Below are 19,785 nucleotides of genomic sequence, written 5' to 3' on the forward strand. Positions count from 1 at the left end.
ATTCCAATTTCTAGAGAAATGCCTCCTTTTAAAAAAAAAAAGTAAATAAAAGGATAGGCCAAAGCATTTATCCTGCTTTTCCTATAGGGGCTGTACCTTAAGGCAACAGAGTATGTGATGAAGCCAATTTTCTCTGTATGAAAGCATCCCAGCTAAGAAACAAGAGTAATAATAGATTGGAAATGTCACTATTTTGATGCTCCCTAAACAAGTGATGACAATGACCACCAATGGCTGCCAACAAAGCAAAGAGAGAGACAGGTGGACGTTCTGGGCCACCTGAGAGAAATGTCCAGGCCTCCTATGAAGTGGCATTGCCAGGAAATAACCAACCAAACAAGCTCATTCCTGAAGCGAATCCAGTGTCCAGAGCCAAACTGCAGACAACACATGGGCTAGGAGAACATAGTAAAAAACACTATGAATAAACAATCAGCAACATCCAGACTGTAGAAAACTCTACAGGACAAATAACCATTTCTTTAACCAGGATGGGAAAGGGGAGAGAGAGAGGAATGGGGAACCTACACATATCAACCTAATCAAACAAGTTGAAAAACCTGATCATAGAAAAATTAGGGTAATAAGAATCTAATTGGATATTTGATGCTGATTACAATTTGTAGTTATGTAAGTCTATTGGACTACATATTTTTAAGGATTTGTTGTCTGTGAGAAGTATTTTCTGAAATATTTGCAGATGAATTATTATCCTGTATAGGATTTGATTCCAGAGAATGGGCTGGGGCGATGGATGGGGTGCAGATGAAATGGGATTGGCTGTGCAGTGAACTTATTGAGGCTGGTGATGAGTACACGGAGGTCATTATATTATGAATTATTATTATCTGGTTCCCTTGACTTCTATATGTGATTGAAATTGCCCATAATAAGTTAAAATTGCAAGGAAAATTGGCGAAGACACTGTACTATAGGACTAGAGTTAGACTATTTCTTCCTAGGAAAATGTTCTCCTCCAAGTAAACATAAAAATAAGTGGAGAAATTAGATTTTCTCTGAAAAAACAAATCTGTGTGGCCAACCGCACTGGGCCACATTTATTACATGAAATGAGGAGTGACTGAATAATGGCTTTAGTTTGGAATTAGGAATTACTTGTGAAAAAGCTTCTTTCTCTTCCCAGACTGCTTGTAAGTCTTCAGTTTTCTCTTCATTTAATTGTTCTTAATTTTTGTAACAGCTGTTGTATAACAGAATATCTCTGCAGAATCTTACTTTAGAACAAGGGAGCTTTTTTAAAAAATAAAAGGTGTTTTGGAAATGTTATGTCTGTTTTGGTGTAGAAGCTGAGCGCTGATTCAAGTGCCCATCACTTGTCAGCTTCTAGTGGACAGAAACTATCAGAGACAGAACCTAGACACAGAACCTAGACACAGAACCTACACAGAACCTAGAGACAGAAGAACTTCGCTGGAGAGAACATGGCAAAAGATCCTGGACAGAAACTGGCCACAGAACCTAGAGACAGAACCTGGCTACAGAACCTGGATAGAACATGGCAAGAGAACCTGACTAGAACCTGGTGACTGAACCTGGCTGGAGAACCTGGAGAACCTGGCTGGAGAACCTAGCAAGAGAACATGGACACAGAACCTGGCTGGAGAACCTGGAGAACCTAGCAAGAGAACATGGACACAGAACCTGGCTGGAGATCCTAACCAGAACTTCGCTGGAGATCCAGACCAGAACTTGGCTGGAGATCCTGGCTAGGCTGCTGATCAACTGAACGCTGTCTCCCTGTCATTCCTTCTTCGCGGACTCCGTCCACACCTTTGGGGACCCCTGGACCTGCAGGGGTTGGACCCCAGCAGAGGGGTGTTCGCAGTGAGAGCCACAGGGGGGCGCTGTGGGGCGTCCGCACACCTGGGCCAGGTTGCCCCATGGTCCCTCCCCTTCCAGCCTGTTCCTGTTGACATTGTTAATTCCTTCGGGGTCCGGGCTCTCGCTAACTCCTCTGTGTGGCTTCTCCCAAGGTACATGTACCCGTCCATGGACCAGCTGGCCGAGATGCTGCCGGGAGTCCTCCACCAGTTTGGGGTGAAGAGCGTCATTGGCATGGGGACTGGGGCTGGCGCCTACATCCTTAATCGATTTGCTCTGAACAACCCCGAGATGGTGGAGGGCCTGGTGCTCATCAACGTGAACCCCTGTGCGGAGAGCTGGATGGACTGGGCGGCCTCCAAGATCTCTGGATGAACCCAGGCCCTTCCGGACATGGTGGTGTCCCACCTCTTTGGGAAGGAAGAAATGCAGAACAACGCGGAGGTGGTGCACACCTACCGCCAGCACATCCTTAACGACATGAACCCAGGCAACCTGCACCTGTTCATCAACGCCTACAACAGCTGGTGGGACCTGGAGATCGAGCGGCCGATGCCGGGAGTGCACACGGTCACCCTGCAGAGTCCTGTGTTGCTGGTGGTTGGGGACAGTTCTCCCGCCGTGGATGCTGTGGTGGAGTGCAACTCAAAGCTGGACCCAACCAAGACCACCCTTCTCAAGACGGCAGACTGTGGCGGCCTCCCGCAGATCTCCCAGCCAGCCAAGCTCGCGGAGGCCTTCAAGTACTTCGTGCGGGGCATGGGATACATGCCCTCTGCCAGCATGACCCGCCTGATGCGGTCCCGCACGGCCTTGGGCTCCAGTGTCACGTCCCTGGAGGGGTCCCGCAGCCGCTCCCACACCAGCGAGGGCGCCCGCCTGGACATCACCCCCAACTCCGGCTCCACTGGGAACAATGCCGGGCCCAAGTCCATGGAGGCGTCCTGCTAGGCGGCCTGCGCGCACTGCCGCCCCCTGGACTGTGGGACCATAGTTGCTGCCCCCTCTTCCCGCCCTCCCCAGTCCCTGCCCGCCATACCGCACGCAACTCGGTATTAACCCCAAGCTAGTTTTGTAGGAGGGAGCTCTGGCCATGACTTTAGATGGGATTTGTCCAGGGCGCCCGCTCCAGGGCCGGGCGGGGTGGACCAAAGGAACGTAAGCATCTTAGTGTCCCCTATGCATTGAAGAGTGGCCTGGTGGCCACTGGCTTCCCCTCCCTCCGAGATGCCAAACCGCCCCAAACAAGAAGCACAGCAGGAAACAGGTCCTAATCCAGGCCTAGGCCGACCAGGGCATCCGGGCTCTCAGGGGCCTTTGGGGGAAGTCAGCCCACCTGCTTCTGTTTCCTCTCCTGCTAAAGACAAACCCACCCAGTTTCTGGAAACAATACCCTCCTCTGGTTTGGGGAGGAGGGAGCAGCGAGCCCAGGGGGGTGGGCTGGTGTAGGCAAAACAGGCATGCATCGGGAAAAGAGGCGGAGCTTACTGGGAGGCTCAGAGAGTTTGGAAAAGCAAATCTAGGTAGCTCACCTGAAATTGATTTTTAAAGTTCGCGCATACACACACTTTGCAATGCCAACGCACGCACGCAGGCCTGCTTTCCTGACATTTGTTTTTCATGAACACAAATGTGGAGACAGATCCTCCTGGCTTTGCTGCAAGGACAACAAAACCCGTGGGCAAGTGCTTAGCATCATGGAGTTAAGGCTTTGGCTCTGCTCTCTCCTCCTCCCTCTCAGCCCCTGCTTCCCACCCCCAAGACAGGAGCAAATGGTTATTTCCTTCACGGGGAAGAGCCTCTAAATATGGGGGTGCTTTCCTGGAGATGGAGGGGACATTCCCAACAGCTGTGCCCACTGCCGGAAGCTCCATGCTGCCGGGCGGGGCGGGGGTGGGGGTGGGGGTGGGGTTTGGGCACCAGATGTAAATAACAGACTTGTGGTTGGGATGGAAAAAAAAAAAAAGAAACTATCAGAGACAGGGAGGTCCAAGGAGGTAAGTGACTGTGAGATGAGGTCAGGGCCGGGGGCAGAGAGTGGAGGGCAGAGGTCAGGGGGTGGAGGGCAGAGGTCAGGGGGTGGAGGGAGAATGCAGAGTGAGGGTCTCCTTGTTGATGTGGCTCCAGAGTCATGGCCTGTGGCCAGCATCATCAGTGTCTATGAGGTCATCTGATTGACACTTACCCCTCCAATTTTCCAATCAAATAACTTCTGCTCTATATGACCCAGGCTTGCTGAAGTCCACTTTGAGCCAAACTCAGGGAGCCATCTCTGTCCTCTAGTTTACTCCTGTCCACTTCTCCACTAAGTGACAAACCTCTAGTGTACCTTACCTGGTTGGACCCCCAGGCTCACTCAGTTCCAGAACCACACCCCTGGAAGCCAGGGGCGTGTCCTCAGGTTAAGGCAGCTCTGGTGAGGGGAGCCAAGGCATCAGGAAGACGGATCATTACCACTTTAATCATTTCCTTTTCATGCTTTTTATCTTCATACCAACCTTGGTAAGGGAATCCTGAGATCATCCCATTTACAGATGAGAAGACTGAGGGGATAAGTGGGAACCAGGTTCCTGTTCCAAGGTCATGGCCAAGGAGGGCTTTGAACTCCAGGCCCTTCACCTTTCCTATACCACCTGGTCTATGACCCCTGAAGCAGGAGGTCCAGAAACATGGGATAGTCAGACAGGGCCAGGGATAAGTCGAAGTGGCCTCCACGCCGGTAGAAATGGCTTTGCAAGTAATCAGCCCACCACTTCCCTCAGAGATGCCCAGCAAGTTCTACCACAGTAAGAAAGTTCTGAGAAAGCTCAGAGGAACTTCCCTGGAGTGGATGTGGGGGGATGCCTGGCCTTCAAGTGCTAGGTATTGTAATGCACAGCCATGACCTGTGAGCAGGCTCACAGAGGGATCCTGGTAAATTACTACCTACCTGCTCTCCAGGAAGAAAAGCCCTTACGCAGTGGTTCTCAACCTTCTAGCCTTTAAATACAGTTCCTCGTGTTGTGACCCACCCATAAAATTATTTTCGTTGCTACTTCATAACTGTAATTCTGCTACTGTTATGAATCGTAATGTAAATATCTGATATGCAGGGTGGTCTTAGGCGACCCCTGTGAAAGGGTCGTTCGACCGCCAAAGGGGTCGTGAGCCACAGGTTGAGAACTGCTGCCCTACTGGTAGCATGTGCATCTCTCCGTGGTGGGAACGCCCCGATGGTGGACACATCACAGGGCCAGGAGACAGCACGGAGCCTGGAGGAGGAAGAGAGGCAAGCAGCCACATCATGGAGTGTTCCGCCATTAAGACTCTGTAGGCATAAAATAACCTCAAGAACACAGGTTGCTGTAAAAATAATCAGGAGGTCATAAGTTTTGAATATTTATTACCTTTGTTTTGATAATTTATTTAATTATGGTTACATAATTTTTTCATGTTTTCATTTATTTTAGAGAAGAACGGAGAGGGAGAGAGAGAGAAACATCAATGATGAGAGAGACTCATTGATTGGCTGCCTCCTCCCCACCCCCCACAGGGATGGAGCCTCTACAACCCAGGCATGTGCCCTGACCGGGAATCGAATCGTGACCTACTGGTTCATGGGTTGACACTCAAGCACTGAGCCATGCTGGTCAGGCTACGTAGTTCTTTTTAATCATGGTTGTGTTTAATAACCAGCTAGTTCAACTTCCTGAAATTCTGCAATCAGCTCTCACAGCAAACAGGAGCCGGTGCAGGCTCCAGCACATTGTGAAGGAGCCACATGCCTCTGAGAACCTGGTTGGCAGAGCAGGCAGCATGTACCACAGAGAACCATTATGGGTTAAACGTGTTTGGTGCTGGGTGACAGAGGGATAGCATGCATGTGAGCAGAGCGGCTGAGTCGTAGTGTGAGGCATTCATTCCAGCCCTGCAGACGGGAGTGGACAAGAACAACGTCAGCCCAGCTAATGAGCTGCTTATGGGCCACGCCTCCTAGAGATATCCAAGATTTCCTTTGCAGGAAGTTTGTCCAATTGTTCATTCAATTAGAAAAAGGGTCCGGAAATGTTGTCAGCCTTGCCCATCAGCTGTTGTTTATGGCACACAATACCTGTCTCTCAGCTTGTCTGCCAGGCCTGTGGACCCTGCTGAGCCCCCAAGAACTGAGCAGAGGTGGGAAGTGGCGACAAGGGCTCCTGAAGCCAACTGGAGACAGCACGTGTCTGAAGCAGAGTAGGGAGGAGGGTGTGGCTCAGTGAGTGCTTTGGTCCACACCAGGCCGCTGAGGCCGGCCCCACCCTAACTTCGGGCTGCATTCACTCTGCCTAATTGTCCTCTCATCAAACATCATTTGTTCGGCTTTCAGCCCGGCCGGCGTAGGGGATGAGCATTGACCTATGAACCAGGAGGTCAGGATTTGATTCCCGATGAGGGCACAGGCCCAGGCTTCAGGTTCAATCCCCACTGTGGGGCGTGCAGGAGGCAGCCGATCAATGATCCTTTCTCATCATTGATGTTTCTCTCTCGTGCTCCCTCTCCTTTCCTCTCTGAAATCAATAAAAATATATTTTTTATCTACTTCAGAAAGACAGCTATACTAGGAAACAGGGAAGCCAGGTATTCACCCAGCTGCTGGCAACGTTAAAACTCTGGAGGAGGCTTGCTTCTACTCTGAGCCTCACTTTGCGATGACACCCAATTAAAGTCTTGATAAGGACTCTCATAGCCAGTTAGCCTGGAGGTCAAATCACCCCCGGTATTGCCGACAACAATCAAGGCTTAACTACAACAAGACTGCGCACAAAGACCACTAGGGGGTGCACCAAGAAAGCATAAAAAATGCGGAGACAAAGAAACAGGACAAAACTGTCAATGGAGGATATTGAGTTCAGAACCACACTTTTAAGGTCTCTTAAGAACTGTCTAGAAGCCGCCGATAAATGTAGTGAGATCCTCAAGAAATCTAATGAGACCCTTGATGTTATGATAAAGAACCAACTAGAAATTAAGCATACACGGACTGAAATAACGAATACTATACAGACTCCCAACAGCAGACCAGAGGACTGCAAGAATCAAGGCAAAGATTTGAAATGCGAAGAAGCAAAAAACACCCAACCAGAAAAGCAAAATGAAAAAAGAATTCGAAAATACGAAGATAGTGTAAGGAGCCTCTGGGACAGCTTCAAGCGTACCAACATCAGAATTATAGGGGTGCCAGAAGATGAGAGAGACCAAGATATTGAAAACCTATTTGAAGAAATAATGACAGAAAACTTCCCCCACCTGGTGAAAGAAATAGACTTACAGGTCCAAGAAGCGCAGAGAACCCCAAACAAAAGGAACCCAAAGAAGACCACACCAAGACACATCATAATTAAAATGCCAAGAGCAAAAGACAAAGAGAGAATCTTAAAAGCAGCAAGAGAAAGAAACTCAGTTACCTACAAGGGAATACCCATACGACTGTCAGCTGATTTCTCAACAGAAACTTTGCAGGCCAGAAAGGAATGGCAAGAAATATTCAAAGTGATGAATACCAAGAACCTACAACCAAGATTACTTTACCCAGCAAAGCTATCATTCAGAACTGAAGGTCAGATAAAGAGCTTCACAGATAAGGAAAAGCTAAAGGAGTTCATCACCACCAAACCAGTATTATATGAAATGTTGAAAGGTATCCTTTGAGAAGAGGAAGAAGAAGAAAAAGGTAAAGATACAAATTATGAACAACAAATATGCATCTATCAACAAGTGAATCTAAGAATCAAGTGAATAAATAATCTGGTGATCATAATAGAATCAGGGACATAGAAAAGGAATGGACTGACTATTCTTGGGGGGGAAAGGGGTGTGGGAGATGCGGGAAGAGACTAGACAAATATCGTGTACCTATGGAGGAGGACAGTGGGTGGGGAGTGAGGGCGGAGGGTGGGGCGGGAACTGGGAGGAGGGGAGTTATGGGGGAAAAAGAGGAACAAATGTAATAATCTGAACAATAAAGATTTAATTAAAAAAAAAAAGTCTTGATAAGATCCAACTCCCTGATCTAGGAGCATAAACTAGCAAGATGTGGACAGGTTTGGGGTTCAGTTGTGTTAAGATCCATTAGTTATTCTAAGCCTTGCTACTGCCCACACCTGCTTCATCTGCTTTTGACCCAGAGTAAGTTCATTGAATATCCTGGAACCCCAGTTCTGGCACCTGACCTACTGATACCTTAGCATCACGTGGAACAGCGTTTGTGGGCTCCATCCATTTCCAGCAGCACACCAGTGTGAGGGGACCCAACACTGTGGCCCCCTCTCTGCCTCTGTGTACCCAGGAGCGTCTACGGGCTGATGAGAAGTTGGACATAAGCGTGTTGCCCAAACTGCTCCTGGTCAGCAATGCTAATCCCCGGTTACAAATTCTCATTTCATTTCCAGGCTAAAAAAGTACTAACTATGTGTATTACAGAAAGTTGGAAAGAACAGAGAAGCATTTGGGACAAAGTCATCCTTACACCACCACCCAGAGAGGGTCACTGAAGGCAGGTCAGTGGATTTCTGTGCAGTTTCAGACCTGATTGAGGTTCGTCTGCAGAGTTCTGAACCTTAAATGTTAAAAAAATAAACATTTCTGCCTATATGTATAAACTCTCTGTGAACAGAATTGAATTTGTGCACAATACATCATTGTGTGTTTGTATGAGAGTTTATTTAACTATTCTATTATTGTTGGATTGTTACAATACCTTATTTTTTTTACTTCAAAAATGGTTCCATGGTATCATTCAGCTATTGTCTTAAGATAGATTCCCTAAAAAGCAATTATGTGTAAAAGAGCATACATATTATAAGCATGTACACATGTGAACACATATGAACATGCTCTCACAGACACACACCTGCACTGGCACATTCTCACAGATACATACACATACACATGCGCACACACACAGACATACACACATCTTGGGTTCTAGTTTGACTTCTGTTGCCAACTGGATTTTCATCTTAGTCAAGTCACTTAATCTTTCTAAATCTGATTCTTTGCATTTGTGAAATGAGAGGTCAGAGCAAATGACCCCTGGGTTCCCTTAGCTGGCCTGGGAAATGATTGTTCACAAAGGGTTCACATAACTCTCTCCAAGGTAGACTTTCACAAGGCACCGGTGCTCGTTGAGAGTTCCTGAGTAAGCTCCTCTACCTGAAACATTTCCCTCTATATACTCACGGTATGCTGGGGCTGACTGGCAGACCCTGAACGACAGATAAATCATTTCTCTGACACATGTTTCTGTGAAAGAGAGGCTAAGGGACTACTTGGCTATCGCCACCAAGTAGCCCTGTTCTCCTGCCTCCTTTCGCTTTTATTGTAACAACAGCTTGAACTAAAATTAGCTCTTAGATACTATCAGCAGGGTAAGCATCCTTGAGAAAACACATGCATCCTTTAAGCAAGGATGCTTTGAAGTCTAAACATAAAGATTCTAGTGAAACACCCGGGGGTCAGACTGGTTTGGAAAAGTCAAGGCAGGGGCTGCCACCTTCGTTAAGGTCCCCTTGAGGCCTCCGACCTTTCAGAGATTCCTCCTTACAGACATTCCAACCAAGTCCTATGCTTCCCTACAACAGTAGATGTGTATTTGTTAATAACTTACCACCATGTACTCCTGTCTATCCACATGTTAACATTTAGTAATGTGAAGTTTGTGCCTGATTTTTTTACTTAGAAAATAACACAGCCACCAGCTTGCACTCCTTGCCATGTGTCCTCAGCCCTGTTACCTTCTTCTGGGCTTCCCGAGCAGTGCCCCTTCCTCAAGGGCAATGGTGAGGTCCATGGGTATGGGAAAGACAGTGGCTTTAAAATCACAACTGCCCAACCGACGTGACTCAGTGGTTGAGTGTTGACCTATGAACCAGCAGGTCACAGTTCAATTCCAGGTCAGCACACATGCCTGGACTACGGATTCAATCCCCAGTGTGGGGTGTGTAGGAGGCAGCCAATCAATGATTCTCTCTCAGACCCAGGCCTGGTGGATCTGGGCCTTTCTTGGAAAGTTCACAGTTTTTATCCTGAATCTAACACGTGTTTACATGTAAAGGATGAAAGCCCTGTTTTTCCTGAGATTGAAAATCCCATTTTCCTAACTTCCTCTGGCGAGCTCTCCTGGCCACACCTCCAGGACCATGCGTGGTGGCCTCAGGCAAACATCTACCCAGGCCTCCAGGGAGACATTGGACATGAATCCCGCTTTGTTTATTTCCATCTTGATAATTTGCAAGCTTCATGCTTTTGCTGTGACCTCTAAAGCACAGTGCCCTGGAAAAAGGCGTAGAAAGCAGGGCTGACTCAGTGGTCTCCACCCTGGCCCCAGGCATTCAGGGAAAACAGCTTTCTCCCCTCTCTTCCTTTATTGCATGTAAGTTTGGCACCTGATAGAAAGTCATAAGTTTCAGTCTGTGGTCACCTGCTGAGTAAAAGTTTAGTCCTTTCCTGAGCTCTGGGTAGACCATGGGAAAGTTGATTTTGTTAGTTAACAACTGCAGTCTCTGCTCTTCATTTTCATGACTTGGAGAGACTTGCTCTGGGCAGGCAACGGGCCCAAGTGCTTTATTAGTCATCACGGCGTGTTCCCTGGTGGGCTCAGGCACTTGCTGGAAGGCAAGCCGAAAGCCCCTTCTCCACACACCCACGTACTGCCCAGGACGCAAGCACTCCAAAATAATTAACAAACCCTCCTACTTTAGACCAAAGGTGAGGGGGCAGGAGGGGGGCGCAGAAAGGGAGCTATTTTTAAATGTCAGGAAAGTTATTTGAAACAACCTTGACCTGAACTGCTCAGGGGAAATGTGTGCACCATGGATTGTGGTAGCAATGAACAGCTGGACACAGTTTTTTATTGCTCTCTTACTGCTTCCAGAAACACTGACGAGTTTGCAGGTTGTTCCAGATGCTCTGCCATGTACATGTGCACCAGTGAGTCTCCAGGTAGAAGAAGAGGCAGATATGTGGAGAGTGTGGCAGATGTGGCAAGGGCAGCGCTCAGCAGGTTCTTGGCAGCACAGACCATGAACTCTATGGGGAGAGGGGACACAGGCAGGCTGTTTCAGGGGGTGAAACCTGAGCTGGATTTGAAAGTCCAGTTGGAGCATCTCAGACTAGGGAGGGAGGGTTTGCAGGCAGAGGAGAAAGTGTGTGCATAAGCATGGAGGGTGGGCTACCAAGGTCCCAAGGGGAAGAAGGGTCTGGTGGAGATGAAGCCAGTTGCAGGCTTAGAGTTGAAGGCATGCCTGGATGGAAAGTCTCTCCTCATGCAGGTGTGCAGTGAGCAGGGCTGGCCCTCTCACCACCACCACCACCCCACCTGGGTCAGTGCGCCTCAGTGAGGTCTGACCAGCAGCATCAAGCTCCCCTAAGACTGTGATGGAAATGCTAATTAGAACTCCTTTTGCATGGGATTCCTGGGACGGCCATAACCAAGCACCACAAACTGGGTGGCTCAAAGGAACAGACATGCGTTCCCTCATAGTTCTGGAGTCTAGAAGCATGAAATCAAGGAGTTGGCAGAACTGTACACCTTCCAAGCTCCAACAGGAGGGAACTTCCTCTCCTCTCCCAGCTCTGGCAGCCTTGGGGTCCCTTGGCTCTCTGTCTCCCCATGGCCTCCTTCTCCCTGCGTCCTGTCTTCACACTGTGTATACAGGACGCCAGTCACATTGATTAGGCTTCACCCTAAGGATTGCATCCTAATCTGACTCCATCTGCAGAGACTCTATTTCCAAGTACAGTCACATTTACGGGCCCTGGACGCTAGGACTTTATAGAGACTAAAAGAAAGAAAGAAGGAAAGGAAGAAAGAAAGAAAGAAAGAAAGAAAGAAAGAAAGAAAGAAAGAAAGAAAGAAAGAAAGAAAGAAAGAAAGAAAGAAAGAAGGAAAGAAAGAAAGAAAGAAAGAAAGAAAGAAAGAAAGAAAGAAAGAAAGAAAGAAAGAAAGAAAGACTTTTTCTCCTACCTTCTAAGTTCTTCCAGCTGGGCTAACAATCACATTATCAGAGGCAGATTAACAGGAGAAAGTCAAATTTTAATACATTCACATGGGGAATTCACAAAAGCCTGAGAAGTCCCAAGGCAGTGAGGCAATTTTGGGAATATATGACATTCTTGGACAGGGGAGAAAGGGGAGAAAGGGGTACTAAATTTCAGAGCTGAGAATAGGCCATTTACAGGTGGTTGAGGTGGAGCAGAGCATAAAAGGTAAGCAAATTCTTGCTAGGCAACTCAGAAACCATGGGACCCAGGGGCATCTAGCTAACAGGCTTTGAGTTTTTATGACTAATGTGAGGGCATAAATCCTTAAGGATTAAGCCAAGGATCTCTTCCTAAAGCAGGTTTCTCTGTCTGAATCTCTTGGGCAGGAAAGGAGGTGAGGTCAAAGGTTCTTCCTGAGTCTTTTATTTCTTAGCAAACAGCTTAAAATCGATATTCCAAAAAGCAGTTTTAGGGTGGAAAATTTTGGTTCCCTTCAACTTCAATCCTTTCAGGAGACACAATTCAATTCTTAACACCTTCCACCCACAGAATCAGAACATCGAGCTTTAGCAAGCCCTCCAGTTTGAGAAGTGCTGGTATCTTCCAACAAATGCCCCGAGCCCGAGGCAATTAAAGAGCATGTCTGTGGTTTGCATCAGAGAAGGTTCCACAGAGTCAGGCTTGGGACCAGCAAGAGTTGGGTACAGTAACGTATTGTATTTGACCAATAATATTCATAACCTTCACTCTGCCATATCCAGTTCACAAAGTGCTTGCACTCCATTACTTGTTATGGCCTGGGTTCCCCCCAAAGCAGACCCTGAGATGAAAGATAAAACACCCTGGATAAAGCTGTTTTATCTGGGGACACAGTCTGGGAAGTGAGGCAGGAGGGGAGGAACCAGGGCAGAGACTATAAGCTCTAGGCAAAGGGAGCAACTTCCCTACACCCCTTTGTCCTGATTAAATCAGATACTGGACACGAAGAGGCAACCTTGAAGAGGAAATGGTGGTCCCGGGCTCACTGTAGGGTTTCCGGCTTTGTGCAGAAGCCAGGCATTGTCCTGTGGACCCAGATCACCTAATCCGTGCCAGGAGCACACACCACTCACATCTGTGGTGGCATCGCATTCTTACAACCAGCTGAGCAGTGAACTCTATTGCTATTATTATTATTATTACTAGAGGCCCGGTGCATGAAATTCGTGCATGGGTGGGATTCCTAGGCCTGGCTGGAGATCAGGGCCGATCTGTGGGGCGACCAGCAGGGTGATCAGGGGGTCCCCACTGGCACCTGCCTTGGCTGGCCTGGCACGGCCTGCTCGCCGGCCCCGCCCCCTGCCACTGCCATCAGTTGCCTCCCTCTGTGGGGTGACCAGCAGGGTGGTAGAGGGGCCCCTGCTGGCACCCACCTTGGCTGGCCTGGGGCCTGCGGGCTGGGGGCAGCTCCTGGGTTGAGCATCTGCCCCCCTGGTGGTCAGTGCGAGTCATAGCAACCAGTCATTCCACTGGTGGTTGTGCCATTCCATCGATTTGCATATTAGGCTTTTACTGTATAGGATTATTCTGCTCCCCATGTTACAGGTGAAGAAACTAAGACTTGGACAGTGAAAGGGACTCTTCTGTACACAGTCTCACAGCTGGTGAGTAGCAGAGCTAAGGTACAAGCTGGCTTCTTCCAGCTCCAAACCAGGGCCCTTCCTCTCCTCTGCTGTGTAGGAGCCATTCTGGAAGCTCTCCTGAAGCTTCTTTACCTTCTCTTATGCTCAAACAGAGTCTCTGCAAGCCACACACTTTCTCCAGTTTCTGGACTTAAGATACCACCGTGTCTCGTAGTCAGAGTGTGCAGGGACCAAGGGAAGGGAAAACTGCTCCAGTTTTGGAAAACTGCTCCCCACCCATTCCCATTGGGTTCTTTGGGACATGAGGGGGTGGGAAAGGAGGCAGGGAGGAGAGAGGAGCCAGGGCTGGCTGCAGTGGCCCCCCCAAGGAGGACCCACTCCCAGGTGCTGGCCCATTGCTCTAAGGGGGACCACTGACCCAAACTGAGCTATTTAGTCCTTGAACAAAGAAACTTTATTTTTTCTTTTTCTGAATCTGAGAGGACAGACTCTTTTTGAGCCACTGCAATGTACCCAGTAACGTTTGGGCTTTGGAGGCCATATTTCCCTCCCCAGTACTTAAGTAGAAAAGTACCGTAGTACTTCTCAAAAAGCAGGTGTTGCCCCACTGGCATGGCTCAGTGGTTGAGCGTTGACCTATGAACCAGGAGGTCCCGGTCAGCATCTGCCCCCTCAGTAGGGGGGCAGGCTCAGTAAGGAGGTTGCAGGCTCAATCCTCAGGAGGGGGCGTGCAAGAGGCAGCCGATCAATGATTCTCTCTCATCATTGATATTTTTATCTCTCTCTCCCTCTCCCTTCCTCTCTGAAATAATTTTTTTAAAAAAATTTAAATTAAATTAAAAAGCAGGCATCATCCTGTACACGTCAACTCTCATATAACTATTAAATGAAAACATTTACAAATAAATGTACAAGCAAGACTCAAAAATCAAAATGGTCCCATTTAACAACATTGACTTAATGTGACAACAGAAAAGTTGTCATTACTTAAACTAAATCTCAACTGGCAAAAGGCCTGTGGAAATTTCCCACGAATTTAGGGTTTGGTGCTCCTTCCCATTTAAAAGATTGGAAACCCTCATTTATCACCTAGTAGCTATGGCCCCACATGCCCCTCACCTGAAGAGGAAGTAGCTTATAACCCAAAGAACTACTTCTGAAATGTCTGCCCCAGAGAAAGCAGCCCCGTGTGGCCCCTGCAAAGAAAACACACTGCCCTCGCACGGGCTGCCGCAGTTCCGAGCTGCACTGCAGACTCAGAACAAACAGAAGCGACTCTTACTCCTAGCTCTGTGCTATCACCAAAAATAAATAAAAATTTAAAAAATAGCCCATGGCTAAAACATTTCTGCAGAAAATGAATCATCCCTGAATCTGAGGTTGAGGTCTGTGAGACCCTGATCTAGACTTAGATTTCTTACTATTTTTGAAGTTTTAACCTCTAGCTTTTCCCCAAATAATTATTATGTCGTTTGGGGAACATTATATTTAATACAAGAAAAAATAATCAAGTCAAAACCATCAACTTATCTCTACTAATGTTTCAAATGCAAGTAAAAGTCTATTCAAATTGACGAATTCTCTCCAGGAAGTTGTTTAATTACTTATATTAATCTTCTTAATTTGACTAGAACTCCATTTTCTTTGAAAAATGGCTATGTCTTTTCTGTTGTGTGAGAGTGATTGACTACAATCATTTCTCCAAAAGTTTTTCCCAGAATAAACATCAAAAGCCCAAACTAAGTGAAGGTTCTGCTTTTGAGTCCCCCGTGGTGGTTATCTTGGCTGTGAGTGATTTATAGTTGGGGCATGGCATTGCTGGGCACCCACACGAATGCTGCAGCTCTAACCATCAGGCAGCAGCCTGGTTTTCCTGACCCCTGTTTACACTGTGTAGTTCACAAAGAATCCAAGGCCCAAGGTCACGTGGCAACGTTATCGCTAGGTCAGGACGCCAGTCTCCTGATTTCCAGTGTCGTGCTTTTGCCTGTGCTAATTTAGAGTCTGGAGTTAACAAAAATAAAAATAAAAAAGAGGAAGTGTATTGCACAAGCAGCTGCCATCACTCCCAAAATCATGCTGTGCTGGGTCATCTGGGTGTGCCTAGGAGAGGTTGGCTGACTCAGTGCACACCCTGCTCCCCACGGCCAGCTCCACACCCTGGTCATGGTCATGCCTGTTTTCTCTAGTGTCATGGGTCTTCAGCAACTTTCTCTACTCGTGTGCATGTGCATTCAGGGAAACGTTTCCCCTAGAATGACAAACAGTGTGGACTCCACGACCCAATGATTCAAATCCTGTCTCTGTCTCTTGAGAGCAGTGTGATGCCGGGCAAGTGGCTCAGAGTGAATACCAGGAAAGCTTTGGGGGCCTCACTGATTCCAGCCGTGTGGCCCTCGGCCTTGCTTCAGAAGGCTCCCATCCATCCTCTAAGCCAGGGGCGGGGGATACCCGGCCCTGGGACCATATAAGGCCTGTAAAACCATTTGGTCTGGCCCTGTCAAGGCATTAGGGGTGAGTGAATTAAGTGTTTGACCAAATATAGCAGGGTAATTTTTAAATTGATACTTTTGTATGACCCTCTAATGGTTTATAAATATCCAAATGGCCCTTGGCAGAAAAAAGGTTCCCCACCCCTGCTCTAATGGCAGTGGCTTGGGTTCAGTTCCTCCAGTTGCAGATTCACGTGCCTATAGGTTAATTGGAGGGGATTCCAGAGGCATCGTTAGGGGCCTGGGGAAGTGAGGCAGGGAAAGGAGGAGCCAACACAGATGGGCTGGTGAGCTGCTGCGGTGGGCAAAGGGCTCAGTCCTGCTGGGAGCCTCTGGGCATGGCGTGAGGCAGGCCTCAGGTATGCGGTACACCCAACGGCCCCAAGTAGGCTGCTGTGTTGGCATTACCTCATTCACTGGCCCCAGGCCTCCTGATCTGGGTGTTGGCCTCCGGAGCTTCGTCTCTCCCGCCTGGCCATGCATGGGGCCCTCAGACAGGGGGAGCTGGGCTTGGAGGAAACTGGGGACTGTGAGCTGGGGATTTCACCTGTCTGGGCCAACTCTCCCCAGAAATAAAGGAGTTGGCCCGCATGATCCTCTGACTCTAAGCACGGCAAAGCCCACTTTTCATTCACATTTTAAGCTCTTCTCCTGTGCTTTTCTAGCCCTCCTCTCTCCGCAGCGAGGGTCGCTGCTGATGGTAAACCCTGTTCGCATGAGGTGCGTCAGACTTGCTCGTACTCTGTGATCATGTCATCTCCAGCCAGTTGGTGGATGTGTCACTCCATGGAGATGCTGCCCCAGGGTGTGCAGTTGGATTTAGTGGGGCCAGATCACAGACATGCCTGCCTCTCATGCTCTCTCATCATTCCATTCCAGGCGTTTCCTTTTAAAGTTTGGCCTCCTAAAGGCCCTAGGAGGTGAGGGGCCGTAGTCACATGATGTGTCAGCGCTTGAAGGAAAGAGCCTGATTTTAGTAATGGTCCCGGGGAGGGTTGCTGAGACCACAGCGAAGGCTTGGGCTGTGGGCCTCGAGTCCCAGGGCATTTCCATGGGAAAAGGTGGTATTTTGCAGGTATGGCCTTGTGATATGCAAGGGTTACATGAAAATACCCTGCATTGAGCCTTCGAGTACAGGCTGCAGCAAGTATCTGAGCCCTGGCCCAGGACAGAGAGCTCTGGGGTCAGGGTCCCAGGGGAGAGCATGAGACTTGGGTGGGGAGCCCACACTGGGGACTTGGAATAGCAGCTGTGAGCGCACCAGCATGGCAGCAGTGGCGCTTGCTAGGGCCCCTTACCTGGCTTTCACCACCAGCTGCAGTCCGTAACTTCCAAATGGAATATTCTTTTTTAAAACAATGTATTTTACTGATTTCAGAGAGGAAGGGAGAGGAAGGAAGAGATAGAAACATCAATGATGAGAGAGAATCATTGATTGACTGCCTCCTGCACACCCCACACTGGGGATCGAGCTTGCATCCTGGGCATGTGCCCTGATGGGAAATCAAACTGTGACCTCCTGGTTCATAGGTCGGTGTTCAAACACTGAGCCACAATAGACGGGTCTAAATAGAATATTCTAACCTTGTCTGGGGGTCTGTTAAGCTGCCATTTAAAAATGTTCCCTACCAGTGGCTGCATCTCATGTGATGGCAACCTGACTGCTGTGGTGGGGAAGCGATGGGCTTGCCCCGGCCCAGGGCTTGTCCGCGTTGGGCAGACTCTCACCTTCTGGTGGGGCCCTGGAGAGACCTGCATAGGGCACCCTGGGCTACATTTGGTGGGAAGGTTGGTGGGTGGGTGGGTGAGAGCCAGGTGTGATGTGAGTGGCAGCTTATTCCTAACCTCCAAAGTAGGAAGTTTGCAACAAATACACCATCCTTCTAAAGGGAACAGCAAAGAGGAGAATGCACCTGGGGGCAGGCTCAGTGAGCCCGGAGGCTCAGGAAGGGTGGGCCCTGAGCCTGGGGGGTGCGAAGTGTTCTCAGAAAAACTGTGGCTTGGACCTGAGTAGGAAGGAGCTCCCCACAGTGCTAAGCGGGTATGAAAAGTTGCTGGTGCTGAGAGCTTGGAGCAGCTTTGCCATTAAAGGGGGCCCTGGCTTAGACCAAAGCAGGGAGACTTCCCAGGTCAGCCTCGGAAACATCTGGAAGAATAATCACAGTGTCTTTGTGTCCTTGAGAGCCCCTAGCACTGCATAAACCATGGGCTTCTCATTCTCTCTCCCGCCACCCAGGACCCCCGCTTTGAAAAGAACACTCCACTCGGTTACACTAAAGTGTAAATGACTGGCTATAGCTTTCGGGAACTGGGACTGGGATAACAGTGAACAACATTCTACAAGTGACAGTGAACACATCAACAAAGGCCAGTGAGGATAATATATTGACATCAGAGAACCCCCCTCATTTTCCAAATTATCCACCTCACGTAGGTGTAAAGTTGGCTTTGGGAAGAAACATTCCATGTTGGCATATTAGCAAGGCCCTCATGATCATGCCTCTAACTGAGGTTCCTTTGTTCCGGTCAGGCACTGCTGCTCAGCAAACCTCCCCAAGTCTCAGATACAGAAACAGCAGCATTGATTTTGCTCAAATATGAGTTCTGGGCAGGCTCAGTGGGGACATCTCATGTCTGCTCCACTCAGCGACAGCTGGAGCTGGGCTGGAGTCATCAGAAGGCTCCTGGCTCCCGGGTCTGGTGTGTGTGTGTGTTGGCCGGGAGGGGGGTCATCAGCGAGGAGCTCTCCATGTTGTTTCTCCACATAATTTCTGAAGCATAGTAGCTCTGAGGAGGCTGGACTCCCTGCTGTCACCTAGGACTGTCACCTAAGGCACATGGTCTGAGAGGTCCCCTAGCCTGGGAGGTCACACAGCATCACTTACTCCTACAGCATTTTGTTCAATGAGGCAGCACTTGGGGTGCGAGGGGAGGGGACAAAAGCTCTGATGAAATGTGGGAAGAGCATAGAACCAGAAATCTGCTGGGGCCAGTTTTAGAAAATACCGTTAGCCTCGCTCCGTGTTGCCAAAGGAGAAAGCTGGCGCTGCAGCCTGTGTCTCCCCACGTTTCACCTGCTGAAACCTAAGGCTCAGTGTGACCATGCTTGGGGGTGGGGCCTTCGAGGAGCCATGAGGTTCCACCCTCAGGAATGGGATTGATTCTGTTATAAAAGCGACACCAGAGAGATTCCTAGTCCTTCCACCATGGGAGTACACAGCAAAGAGTCAGCTGCCTGCAACCCTGACCACTCCAGAACCCCGATCTGGAGCTTTCAGCCTGCAGCGCTGTGAGGCCTTCCTGCTGTTTGTAAGCCCCCAAGCTGTGGTGTGTTGCCATGGCTGCCCTAGCAGACTGGGGCCATCAGTCAGACCTTCTCTGGCTTTTCCACGTGCTGGGCCTCTCCTTTCTGTGAGAAAAGGGATAGTCATTTTTTTTAGAGCTTCTTTATTATATGACCACCGTTTGCAAGCACCTAGCTGGTCAGCATCTGCATACATCACCCTAATTCTGCAATAACTCTGCAAGGACATTATTGCTGCGCCCATTTCAAAGCTGAGCACACTTCACTCTAGAAAAGAGTGGTAGCCTGTTGAAGGCCCCACAACCAGTGAAGACCTGACTTCCGGCTGATGCAACACCAAAGCCACAGTCTTTCCATCACACCCTTTTAAATTTTGTTCTGCATGAAGGAAAGGTCCAGGTGACCCAGGAGACTGGGTGCACTGGAGGCCCACCCGCCTTCGGCCAGAAAGGTGCAACACAGTCCATGCCTGTCACCAGAATATTGCATCTAGTGTGAATTTTGTGGGGACACAATTTAACTCATC

The 19,785-nt window shown here is 48.8% G+C and overlaps 1 pseudogene; it reads left to right on the top strand.

Annotated features, from left to right (window-relative positions):
- Positions 1 to 1,998: 1,998 nt before the first annotated feature.
- On the top strand, positions 1,999 to 2,793 carry LOC118663666 (annotated as a pseudogene).
- The last annotated feature ends 16,992 nt before the right edge of the window (positions 2,794 to 19,785 follow it).

Source organism: Myotis myotis, unplaced genomic scaffold (assembly GCF_014108235.1).
Source record: "Myotis myotis isolate mMyoMyo1 unplaced genomic scaffold, mMyoMyo1.p scaffold_m19_p_9, whole genome shotgun sequence".
Lineage (NCBI taxonomy): Eukaryota > Metazoa > Chordata > Mammalia > Chiroptera > Vespertilionidae > Myotis > Myotis myotis.